This window comes from Taeniopygia guttata, chromosome 1A (assembly GCF_048771995.1).
Source record: "Taeniopygia guttata chromosome 1A, bTaeGut7.mat, whole genome shotgun sequence".
Lineage (NCBI taxonomy): Eukaryota > Metazoa > Chordata > Aves > Passeriformes > Estrildidae > Taeniopygia > Taeniopygia guttata.
This window is the reverse complement of record NC_133025.1, coordinates 17,164,424-17,176,760: the sequence shown is the minus strand read 5'-3', so window position 1 is coordinate 17,176,760 and position 12,337 is coordinate 17,164,424. Positions and strand designations below refer to the sequence as shown.

General features: G+C 34.1%; 1 long non-coding RNA gene across 1 annotated transcript in view; it reads left to right on the top strand.

Annotated features, from left to right (window-relative positions):
• The first annotated feature begins 1,602 nt into the window (after positions 1-1,602).
• Positions 1,603-12,337, top strand: part of LOC140681091 (uncharacterized) — a 96,682-nt gene continuing 85,947 nt past the window's right edge. Inside the window, exon 1 of the long non-coding RNA XR_012052335.1 lies at positions 1,603-1,999. This is a non-coding gene — a long non-coding RNA (uncharacterized lncRNA). The remainder of the gene's footprint in view (positions 2,000-12,337) is intronic.

Below are 12,337 nucleotides of genomic sequence, written 5' to 3'. Positions count from 1 at the left end.
TCCTGTGAAAATGGAAGAGACTTAAGTGGATTTTCTGTTTTTCTAAAACAGGCTGACTGCTTAAGTTAGTTATCCTGAATAGAGTTCAGAGTATCATACTGTTTCTCCACTGAAAATCTAACTTCAGGAAACTCTAGAGAAAAGCAGGATGGCATCCTAAATCTCATCAGAATTATACATGGAAATATAATTCAAATAAATCTCCCAGAGGACAGAGGTGCCTTTTAACATGAAAAAACAGATGACAGTAAATGAGAACTGCAGTTCTAGATGACTGGCTTGAAGGTGCTTGAATATTGCATTGCCAGCACACTGCCTTGCTCTGTACAGCGGCAGTAGAAAAGACGTTCAAATTTTGGCACATTACCCCCGACTCTCCTGCATGTCTCTTTCCCACAAAAACAAAAGCTCTTTCAGGGGAAGTAAAACATCCTCCACAATGCATGTGAATCAATATTCTTGTAAGATATGACAACTTTTATTAGAGACTTATTTTTCAGAATGAATGAACAGAAGTTTTTCTGTTTGTATGAGGGGAATGTGTCAATTAATTTGAAGGAAAGATAATATTTGCCATTAAGTTCAGCCACCTTAACCTGATAATTAGTTTTTAATATAAATGTAGATCAGAAAACTTCTTTTTACTATTATTTGAACTTTTTTTTTCTCCTGAAAATTAATTTTCACAAAAACACTCAAAATCTCTTTCCTTTGGTGTAATGGAAGATTTGGAGCAAGAAAAATTTCATCTCCATAGCTCAGGCTGCCAGCCTTGTCAGCAGTTCCTATTGACAGCAGTCTACTACAAAAAAAATGGAGCAGAAATGAGAAATTCTAGCACTTTTTTTAGATTTCTTTTCTTTTTAATCTAGGAGCTATCTTCAATTATGATATTGTGCTGGGAATAGCTTATCATTGTTAAATTTGTTCCTATTTTAAAAGCAGAGATGACTGACTGCTCTTTGAAAATACTCATTTGCTTTTTTCTGTGTCATTATCTCTTTTAGTTTTTGCTGAACACAAGAACTGGTACTCTTAAAAAGCTGTTGATTAGTCTAATTCCATTTAATGAGATAAATACATAGCATGGAAAATAGAAGAAAGAGAGGTCTTTGATCTTTTCAAGTCAGACTAAATGATAATGGAAATTTCTCAGTATAGGTAAGAAGGTTGTTTCAGCCTCTTAAGTCTCTAATGCTGTCAGTTATTCAAAGGCACCTCTTAAGCATTTAAGTTCAATTTAATTAAAATATATATTATAACAATTGACTTCCATTATTTCAGCACCAGAGAATCCTATCACACTGTCATTACCTTATGTAAATGGGTTTGTTTTACATAACGTGCAGTAATTATAGAGTGGTCTATTAAAAACATATCTTTCTGAATTAGTGATATATAAAGTGGTAGAGGTTTAAAAATATTCGAATTCATCTTTTCTATAATTGATTTTTTCCAGGTGGAAATCATATTCATTCTATTAATTTTTTTTTATTTGGTTTTGTTTGGTTTCTTTTTTATTTTTTTAAGAAAATATATGAGAGCTATTAATGAAATAGTATCATTTATTTCAATAACATTCTTTCCTCAAAAGTAGGAAGATTTCAAAATTAAGGTCAGTATGAAAAAAACTCTGAAGCAAATGTTTTGCCCTGAGAAATTATTGACAGACCTTAACACATTTTTAATTACTAAGTGTCATGAAATGGGCTAATCATAATGGATATTTTCTTTTCTATTCTACATGGCAGATATTTATTTGGATTTACCCTTCCTTGAAAATATTTTTTTTCCAAAAATACTTCATTTATATCTTCTTCAGTTTCAGCTTTGTGATATTCTATAATTCCCATTAAAAATTTGACAATAGGTTGTCTGTCAATCTGCTCCTGCTATTGTTTATGGATACAACTGCTGATCATTTTAATGTCATAATTCTTTCAGGGATATACAGATTCCTTGAAGAACACTTCTCCTGGATTCACCTTTTGCCTTGATTGTAAGTTATTTGCCTAAGAAACAACATTCTTGTTTGGTTCTTTTACACTGCCTGACATAATGGAGTCTTTATGTTCTGACAATGTTGTACAGATTGGCAGTAACATTACAAATGGTATGAAGATAATACTTTTGTGTCTGGATTTTTACTTTCTTTCATTCATAACCATTTTGAGTGCAGATTCAGAGACTATGCCATGATGGTACATATTCACAAATAAATTATATTCATAATAAAATGTGTCTATTACACACTGTTTTCCTGCACATTAGTCTTGTGTAGGTACTGCTTTTTCAATGCATTTAACTGAAATACATTATATTGATCAATGAGTTTTAAAACTTATATTCAATAAGTTTAAAAAATTATTTTCTTCAGTATTTACATTAGTATAACTAAAAATAAAGGTCTAAAAAGACACTGAAAATTTTAAAAAATGTTTCACACTAAACTTATGTGTTCTATTTCCGCATATTTTTCCATTATTATACTGAAATGTACTGCCTTTTGTACCTGATTCAATGATATTCCTGGAAAGAAAAAGCAAAAGGAAACTTATTCAGTTACTTTTCTGAGTTTCACAGAATGTTCCCACAAGTCTCTCACTTTAATGAGGAGTAGGGAGCTTGAGAAGCACTTTCCAAAGTTTGACTAAATGAGTCCATGATGTCAGGACTGATGATGATCCTTACGTAATTAAGCAGCTATAGAAACACAACAGAGAACACTAACTGAGCTAAGTTGAGAATAGTACCCAATCTTTTTGGTGAATTATCCTTAAGATAAGTATCTGTTTTGTTTGTCCACCATGCACGGTGTGTAAGGTTCCTTTATGCAGCTGCCCAGCAGGAAAATACAGACTGCTTGCTTGCTTTGTCCTGACAGAGAGCCTCTGAAGGCAGAGGCAGGTTGCTCTTCAATTGGAAGTGACTAAGAAAGCCAGAAAAAAAGGCAAGTAAAGGAGGGAGACAATCTTCTGGAGAATGGTTTGGGACAGGGAGATTGAACCAGACACAAAGGGCATCAAAGGCTGAAACACAAACTTTATTTAAGAGTCTTCTGAGAATAGGAAATGGACAAGTCAGGTCTGCTATGTAATGTAAAAGAAAAAAAACACAAAACAACCAAAACCTTTTATTAGGGATCTACGTGGGACTGTGTGGAACATGAGGCATGTGTTTTGCAATCTCAAGCACTGCAGACCACAACTACTTTTTAAACATTGCTGCTTGCTTGGGAATTAAGTAGCTGCAGTTTGCCAGACATCCCAGAAATCATTTCACATCAGCCAAACACTAAAGCACACGAAGGTCTGGATTGCTGCATCGCAGAAGAATACTGAAAATTGCTTATCTGAGTATAAAAACTGTGGGAATTAATGGTAACACAGGGGCCAGGATTTTGCTTTCTAACTTCCTGTCCATTGATTTTACCCAGCAGAACTGAGTTGTCTTTATTCTTTTTTTTTGTTTTAATGATGATGAAATATATATTTAGAGAATGAAACCCCCTTTCTATTCTTAAAAAGCTTAATGTAAAGTGAAGATGAAGGAATATTTACCTCAAAACTCTAATGAAGCTAGAGAACTCTAGGCTCCAGCACAGAGAGAACGTGAATACCACTTGTTAGAAACCAACCTAAATCAGGTTTCCCTTGTAACAATCTCTGTTTGCCAGTGGTTGGCACCCACAAACAATCCACAGCTCACATATTTAGAATACTGAGAAATGCAAATGAGTACTGGGATATCTTGAAGTAGAGTTGAGGATGTTGCTGTATCATTCCTATCAGCTCTAGGAATTTAATTAAATAACAATTAAATCTGCTTAAATCTTCTTCTCTGCTTTAAAAAAATCTTAGCAAGTACATTTAAAACCCTGCATCCTATTATTCCAGACTCATTTTGCTAAAATGGAATATACCTAGAGAATTTTCAAGTTGTTTCCAGAGCTCTTTGGTGGGAGCAATCTACTTCCCATTAGACCTAATAGTGAGTGTGTGCCTGTGCTGCAGTCCCACACTGGTGTCTGTCTTTCACTTTCCTACTTTCTTTTCTCTCTGTAGGCATTAAAATAATTCTAGCTTGCTTACATGGCCCTTATGACTTTTTACCAGTCTCACCTATGACAAGCATATGATCTTGTGGTGAAATACCTTCTTTGATGTGTGAGATAGGGCAAAAAGGGCAATAAAGAGTGCAAAGTGACAGCTTTTCTTGTCCTGTTCTCAGCTTTTATTTCAAAGGGAATATAAATCACTCTTTCACACAGAGATAACAAAATCATTGATTATTTCAGCAGCTCAGGCTGTCATCCAAAGGGCGCAGCTACCTGTGTAGCTGGATCCCAGAGTATTCTAAGAATTTTGACTATTCTTGTATTTTAAAATATGCCACACTATATAGATAGTCCCTGTAACCACCTATCTCTGGAAATCATTGTGCTTCCGTCAGTTATAAAAATACTTAACTACTAAGTCAATTTAAACTCAAGTCACAAATTAAAGACTTCGACTTGCTTAGTGGAACATACATGTCTACCAAAATAATCAACATTTTCAGCCAATGAGCAAGTTATAAACAAACTGAGAACAGCTCACGGGTGTGTCGCCCAAAGCATGCTCCTTTCACCACTGCCTGAGATGCAATTTTGCCCTCTCCCTGCATGTTCAAGGAGAACATGATCCATCCTTATCATTTTCAAACCTCTTCAGTTTATGCATCCAAAACTATTTCCTAACTAGATGAAGATCATGGATCAGAAAATGTTAAGCCTGATGGCACACTTGGGTTCTTGCTCTTATCTTTCAATACTTAACAGTAGTCCAGTGTTGCAATACTAGGAAATGAATGAGGCCAGTGACTGATCCTTGGTATTGGACCCCAGTCACCAACATGAAATGTTACTTATTTCTACAGCTAGCATTTTTCGAAAAAATATCTGGCCAGGATTTAGGGTCCAGTACATCCCAGGAACTATCCTTAGCAAGCATTTTGCATGTAGTGTCCTTGTTCTGGAGATTAAGAGACTTTATTAGTATCAACACATGCCCCTCTGTATCAGTTGGCCTCAGTAGTTAGAAATTTTCCCATACATATTTAATCTACTGGCATGCGTAAAAAATTTGAAGGCCTTATATATTGTAATCATTTATTATAGTATAGCCAGCTTATTGACTAAATTTTCCTTTCTTTCTTTTTCCTACTCAGGTTGTACGAGACAAAATTTTTAGATGTTTTAGTCTTTGATTTCTTACTGGAATAATTTTGATTTCTGTTTTCATTTCATTGTCATTTCAGTGAATTCAAAAGTTGAAAACATCTATCTATTCAGACCCATATATGTCATAACCTAATATGAGGAAATATGAGGCTTGTCAGAACATAAAATAAAAAAATTATTTTGAATATATGAATTGATAAATTTAAATATTTATTAGACATCCATCTAAAGAAACAGTCAAAAATTATTTGCACATATTTTGCTCTCAAAAAGCAAGGGTTTTTTTAGAGAGAGCTGCATTAATTTTCCTCAAGCTTCATGAAAAAATCTTGCCCTTGTTATGCAGTAGCAAATATCAGGAATGTTATACAGTAGCAACTATCAGGAATCAAACCAGAAATTTTGTTGGTTTGATTAAAGAGGGCATTTTTGAGCCTTTCTACAGCAAGAACTACACTCATTAGTAGAGCAGAACAAATGCCTTTCTCCAAGTTCAGCAAACCTATTTGAACTCTTTAAATAGGAAAAAGTAGAAAGCATATTTCAATATTTGCTAACTTAAATGTTCCCTGCATATGAACCCCAATGCATTTCATCAGTAAGCAAAATGAACAGTAGTGCATATCTGATTAAAGAATGGTTAGGGCTCCCCTTCTCTCTTGGGATTTTATATCTTTTTAATATATATGGAGGAGACCTATATAACCTACAGACCTGAAGTCTACTAAAGCAGTCTAAATATCTGATGGAATTTTAGAATTCTAATTTAAAAACCTGTGCTGATATAAATGATATATTTATTTTGTTTTCTCATTAAAAGAACAGCTCAGCTAGATGCTCCTGAATTACTTGTGGGATTACTTGTATTTATTTCAAAGCTATTTCTGAACTCCTTTGATGTCTAGCTAAATCTAGAGTACATCAAACAAAAACTTATCTACTAAGGCTCTCATACTGGTGAGTGTAAAAGAGACATGGGACAAGAACAAGATTATGTGTAAGTCAGACACATTCAATTTATCTTCTGGATTAAAATTGTATTAAATTACATTTCTACATGTTTCTAGCATATGCCTTATGCTAGAAGAGTTTTCTTTTTCTACATAATTACAGTTGAATAATCCAACTCAAGATATTGTACTAAGAACTACTCATTTGTAATATTCAGGAAAAATAATAATGTCTTATTACTGAAACACCCAAGAGAAACAATATTTTTACTATTAGAGACTCTCATCATAAGTACTATTACATTACATTTCTGGACATAAGAATAAACAGACAGAATTTTTCAACACAATGGCATGTCTTGCCCTTAAAATATTAAAATATGATTATGTTAAGAATAAAGGAATAATTTTGTCTTCTCAAAAATATTTCTAAAATGGAATTTCTGATAAAGAAGGTTAGATATTTCCATCTCAAATAGCCAACTTTGTAATTGGATTTTTATTTATGTGACCACTATCTATGTGTCAAAATTCAATTTCCTGTTCAGAGGGAAGATGATCACAAATTTGAGGTTCAGATTATTCCAAGGCAAACCTTACTTAGTCTGTTTTATGGCTCTTTTTAACTTCAGCATCTCTGAGCAGAGACTCCAATTTCCAATTTGTGCTACGTGTAGCTTCCATACTATGAACTACAAATAAATGCAGAGTCATAAAATTTTCTTGTAATGCATAGATTATGCCACCCGAGAATAGTCCATTGGTTCTGACCTATATAGTTAATCTAGAATAAAAGAAAAGCAGAATTTGAAGAGTTATGCTTTGAACTTCTTCACATATTGATTGATTACATGTTTTATCTAACAGTTGATCCTTTTATAACACATAATTATGGGATTAATTTTTATATTATTACATATCCTCATGAACTTTATGTATAAGTTTTGGTGCAATTCTCAAAGAAGGGAAGGGAAGAAAGAAATAAGGCAAATAGATGATCAGCATTCTGCATTCTGTTTGACTGTAAAAATTACTATGAAATACAAGGATTTGTACTTTTTGCATAGGAATTTTTGTTGACATAACATGAGCATAAAAATTAAGTGTTTTAGGATATATTCCAAAAACCTTCCTGAGTGAATTTCAGTGCACTAATAGTTTTTTCTCTGGGAGATAAATACTCAGACTAAAAAAAAAAAAAAAAAAAAAAAAATTAAAAATAAAAAAAAATTTAAAATAACCCAAAGGGAGTAAAAGGAAAAGAGGAAAAGTAGGCAGAGAAAGAAAAAGAAAGAGGAAGAAGGACAGAAAGAAAGAAAGAAAGAAAGAAAGAAAGAAAGAAAGAAAGAAAGAAAGAAAGAAAGAAAGAAAGAAAGAAAGAAAGAAAGAAAGAAAGAAAGAAAGAAAAGTAAGAAAGAAACAAAGAAAGAAACAAAGAAAGAAAGAAGGAAATGGTTTAGTTTATTTAAGCACTTCCTTTGAGGCAACCAGAGACTTTACCAGAGTAGGGTATTTTCTGATTGATGATATCTCTAAAATAGCAATTTGGACAGTCTTCTTACATTTTTTCCCATTTTCTATAAGGTATTTCTCGTCTGTTCAGAAATCCATCTTTGCAAGCATCTTGTAAAACATAACTAAGATACCCTATCTTGCCTTGGCCCAGTGTGGAGTTTCTGGTAAATGGAGAAATAAAACATCAAATGTATCTCCATAACCATCTCAAACTGGTTACTGTGGACTGCATACTATGTAGAAGCTGCAAAGAGAGGTAAGACAGGGAGCTTCCCCTATTTCTTCAGTCAGTCTGAAAAAAAAAAAAAAAAGATCAAAAAAAGATGAAAATATTTTATAAATTAATCAAGTTTCTGTTTCCTGAACTTTGCAGCACAGACTACTTTACTGTTTCATACACACAATGATCAAAGACAACCTCACTGAATCCCTTTTTCTATCCTGGCACTGTGTGTCAGGGCAAGCCAGCCATGAAATAGGCAGCAAGTTATAATATTCCTGGAGGGACTGATCTCTACAACCCTCTTCAAGGCTCCAAAAGGAATTTTTGAAGGACTGACTGCCACTGGACTCCAGTTAAAATCTCTTTTGTGTACCTGATAACAGAGAAGTTGCATTCCTACCTTTAGTGAAATTGTTTATTGCTTTTTCTCCTAACTGAATGCCTAAATAGATAGTGATATAATAAGATAGTGATCTTATCTACTGGTATATTAATAAAATTAGAGTATGCATATTCAGGATATAATTACGAATATGAATAGACAGACAAGCAGGCGGATAAACTCAGGCCCAGGAGAGACAAAGAATTGAAAGTTGAAACAACCTAGAGAAGATCGGGAAGTTCAAGGAATTAAGAGGAAAAATTGAAGAAATTGCAGAATCACAGCATCAATCAGGTTGGAAATGACCTCTGAGATCATCAAGTCCAGCTGATAACTGAACACCACCTTGTCAAACAGGCCGTGGCACTCAGTGACACATCCAGTCCTTCTTTAAACACCTCCAGGGATGGTGACTTTACTACCTCACTGGGCAGTCCCATCAGCCCGTCTGTGAAGAAATTCTTCTTAATGTCCAACTTAAATGTCCCCTGGGACAGTTTAGGACTGTGTACTCTTGTCTGTCACTGGTTTTCTGGGAGAATTGACTGAACTCTACCTCTCTATCACTGGCTTTCTGGAATCCATAGAGAGCTATAGGGTCTACTCTCAATTTCTTCTTCTCCAGGCTAAATCCCAGCTCCCTCAGCCACTTCTAGAAGACTTCTGTTACAGACCCTTCACCAGTTTTGTTGCCGTTCTCTAAAGACAGAAATGGATGAAGAAAAATTAAAATGAAATATTATCTCTGGTGGAACGACTGCATCAGTGGGCAAGGGAATGGCTTCAGATTAAATTTATTTGGAATTCTGTAAGGCCTTTGACCTGGTCCCATCTAACATCATTCTCTCTAGATTGGAGATTGTTCAGTGGATGAAGAATTGCATGAATGATCACTTCAAGAGTGTAGGGATCAGTGGCTTAATAACCAAATGGAGATCAGTTATGAGGGATGCTACTCAGGACAGGATTATTTTGTATTGGGACCAGTACTGTTTAAGACTGTTATGAATGGCATAGATGAAAGAACTGAGTGAATTCTCTGCAAGTTTAAATATGGCACCAAGCTAACTTGTGCAATTGACACACCTGAAGGAGGGGATGCCATCCAGAGGGATCTGGACAAGACTGAGAAATGGATCCATGAGAATCTCATAGGATTCAACCTAACCAAGTGCAAGGTACTGCACCTGTTTGGGGAGCCTTCCAACTCAAACTATTCTGATTCTGCTATTCTCTGCTTTATATTATACACATAAATATAAATTACCCAATATACAGATTTGAGGAAACAGCAGAAGAAATTTGGTACTACAAGTACATTCAAACAACCAATACCCTACATGTACATGTTAAATTTGTGTATGCTGTAACAAATTTGTCATCTGAATTTACTCATTTAATTGTTCTGAGTTGATCTATCTTAATTAAGTCTTTACAGTATATCTAAAGGCTGTATAGAGAAGTATGATTAATCTAGCACTCACACTGTGCTGAAATGTCCATCTTCTGTATAGATCTTCAAAATAAAAATTTAACAGGGAATAGTGGCAATTTTTAGGTTTACTGTCCTCATGCTGGAACAAATTCTGTGGTGTATCATGTTGGCTAGGTCCTTTCATTAGAAAGAACATATGTCTGACCCTGGTACTATTACTTTTTCTTTCAAGTTTTTTTTTTTTTCCTGAATGACAGCATTTAACATAAAGGGAAAACAAGTGTCCCCTCTTGCTATACACAAATGCAACAGCTCTTGTCAGTACTAGGTCATCTGCAAGCTCACTTTTTCTCCTGCTGTTCATGCTAAATAAGTGCAAGGGCTCTGAGATAGATTGGTGATATTGCTGCTAGCAATTGCAATGAAACCCTCCTGGGTGCAAATTTATGGCAGTACCTCCTGGTCTTCCTGGAAAACATTTGCAAATGTTTTCACCTTGACCAAACAAGTCAAACTCATAATCTCAGTGTGTTTCTTGCTCATGGAGTGTACTGTCTAACTACTAGGAGTGGGAATTGTCTCCATTTCAGACCTTTATTTTTTTATCAGCTTTCACATCTGCCACTTCTTTTGTATCATATGTCAAATATGACATGAGGGTAAAATCCTAGGGCAGTTTCATCTAACAAACTTTCTTGCACTCTCTGATGAAAAAGAAAACAAGCAAAGCCAAAAGTCAACTTTCAAACTGTGTGTATTCTTTTACTATGTAATTTTAATGACCAAGATAGAAAGGGAAATGACAAGACAGAGAGAAAAGTGTGGTGGATAAAGTATAAATTGGTGTCAGCTATAAAATTTGTAATGAATCACTGCATTTGATTCTCATACTAGCTGTTGTCATTTATGCACATAACTAATCCCCGGATTATATCAAGACTTTTATGAAATATTAAATCTAAAAAGGTATCAACTGAAAATCAAAAGAAAGTATCCCTGCTCCCAATAGAACTTCAGCAAATAATTTCAGCCAGAGGCCTATGATCACAAAATTTAGTACAGTGTAATTAGCAATAACCTTAATATTAGAAGATGTTTAAAACCAACGTAGGGAGCTAGAGGTGTAGGAAAAACATTCTTAAAGGAGAAAGGGCTACTGAATAGAACGAAGTAATTATGTATCTAATATGTATATCAGTTTATCATTTTCTTCTTCTGTTTGACAAGAAAACAGAATTGAGATATCTCAGTTATACCCTATTTGTTTTTTCAAAATGCTCTTCAGAGTTTTTAAGAAAGGAAAGTTTAAATATTAACATTTTATTTTGCTCTTAATATTCAAGTTGAGAAGACTAAAGGGTGGATGGAACACATTTATTACATCCTATAACAGTGTCACTGAAAACATAAAAAAAGTAAAAATTTGGCATACTGCAGGGTTTTCCCAGATACTTATGCAAAAAGATACTCACCCTCCCTGTCTTCCAAATCGTCTAAACTTGAAGAAAAGCCAAGAGATGAATTATGGTAATGCTGAATCATATTTCAAACCTCTGCACCTATGGTGCTTGTTTATGTCAAAGCCAGGACAGTGACTACTTTAGAACTTAACAACTGATTGAACTAAGGTTCTGTTTTCTTGTCCTTTTTTTTTGAGATTGTACTCCAAAACACTGAATTCAGTGTTTTTCTTGGGCTGTAGGAAGACTGCAAGCCAACTCATACTGAGTTTCAGTATGTGGAATCAGGGTATGCAACTCCCAGCAGGGCTTATGAAATGTCATTCCTAATTGATATTGAAAAAAGCTTACATTATTCCACATTAAAATTGAGGTTATTTCATCGTATTGCTATATAAAATTATTTGAATTACACAGTTATGCGTGTTAATTTTTCCATATCACCACCCAATAAATTTTGCAATTAACCCATATCATTGCTCTAACATCATGTGCTTTGGGGAAATCTTTTCAATTAGAAACTCAACACCAGAAGTAAAGAATTGGAAGGGATGCCTAAACTGGATTTACTTTGCTTGTTTTCCCTTAAGGTTAAAATAGGTTTTTGAAGAAAAGCATTTTTTCTTTACATCCTATGGGTTTTTTCTCTCCTTCCAGTGGAAGTAATAAATTGCACAGGATGCACAGGAAACAAAGAATATTTGTGCATCTATTAAAATGAAAGATATAATTTAGAATACTCATAAATGAGAGGTAACTAATTTAAACATCATCATAAATTGAATGAAGAATTTTTTTCTGGTCCATTTAATTCTATAATTCTATTTACAAGGATGTCAAAGTGAATTTTTCACTAGAATTTTCACTAGAGAAAAAAACAAAACATAACAAAAAAGAAAAAACAAAAAAAACCACCCCAATGACAATGAAAACAACTGCCAAACAATATTTAATCTCTAAAATGTATGTTAATTTTAATTCCTAAATAGCCACAGTTAAACACAAGGTGTTTATCATAACTAGACTGTCAATTGAACTTTCTCTCTAGAGAGAGAAATAGGATATGTTTTCTATTCTAAAGTCCTCATGAGAGGACAGATTAGGTGTTTGTGACTTTAGTTCATTTACTTTGGTGTGGTTATGTTCTGGGT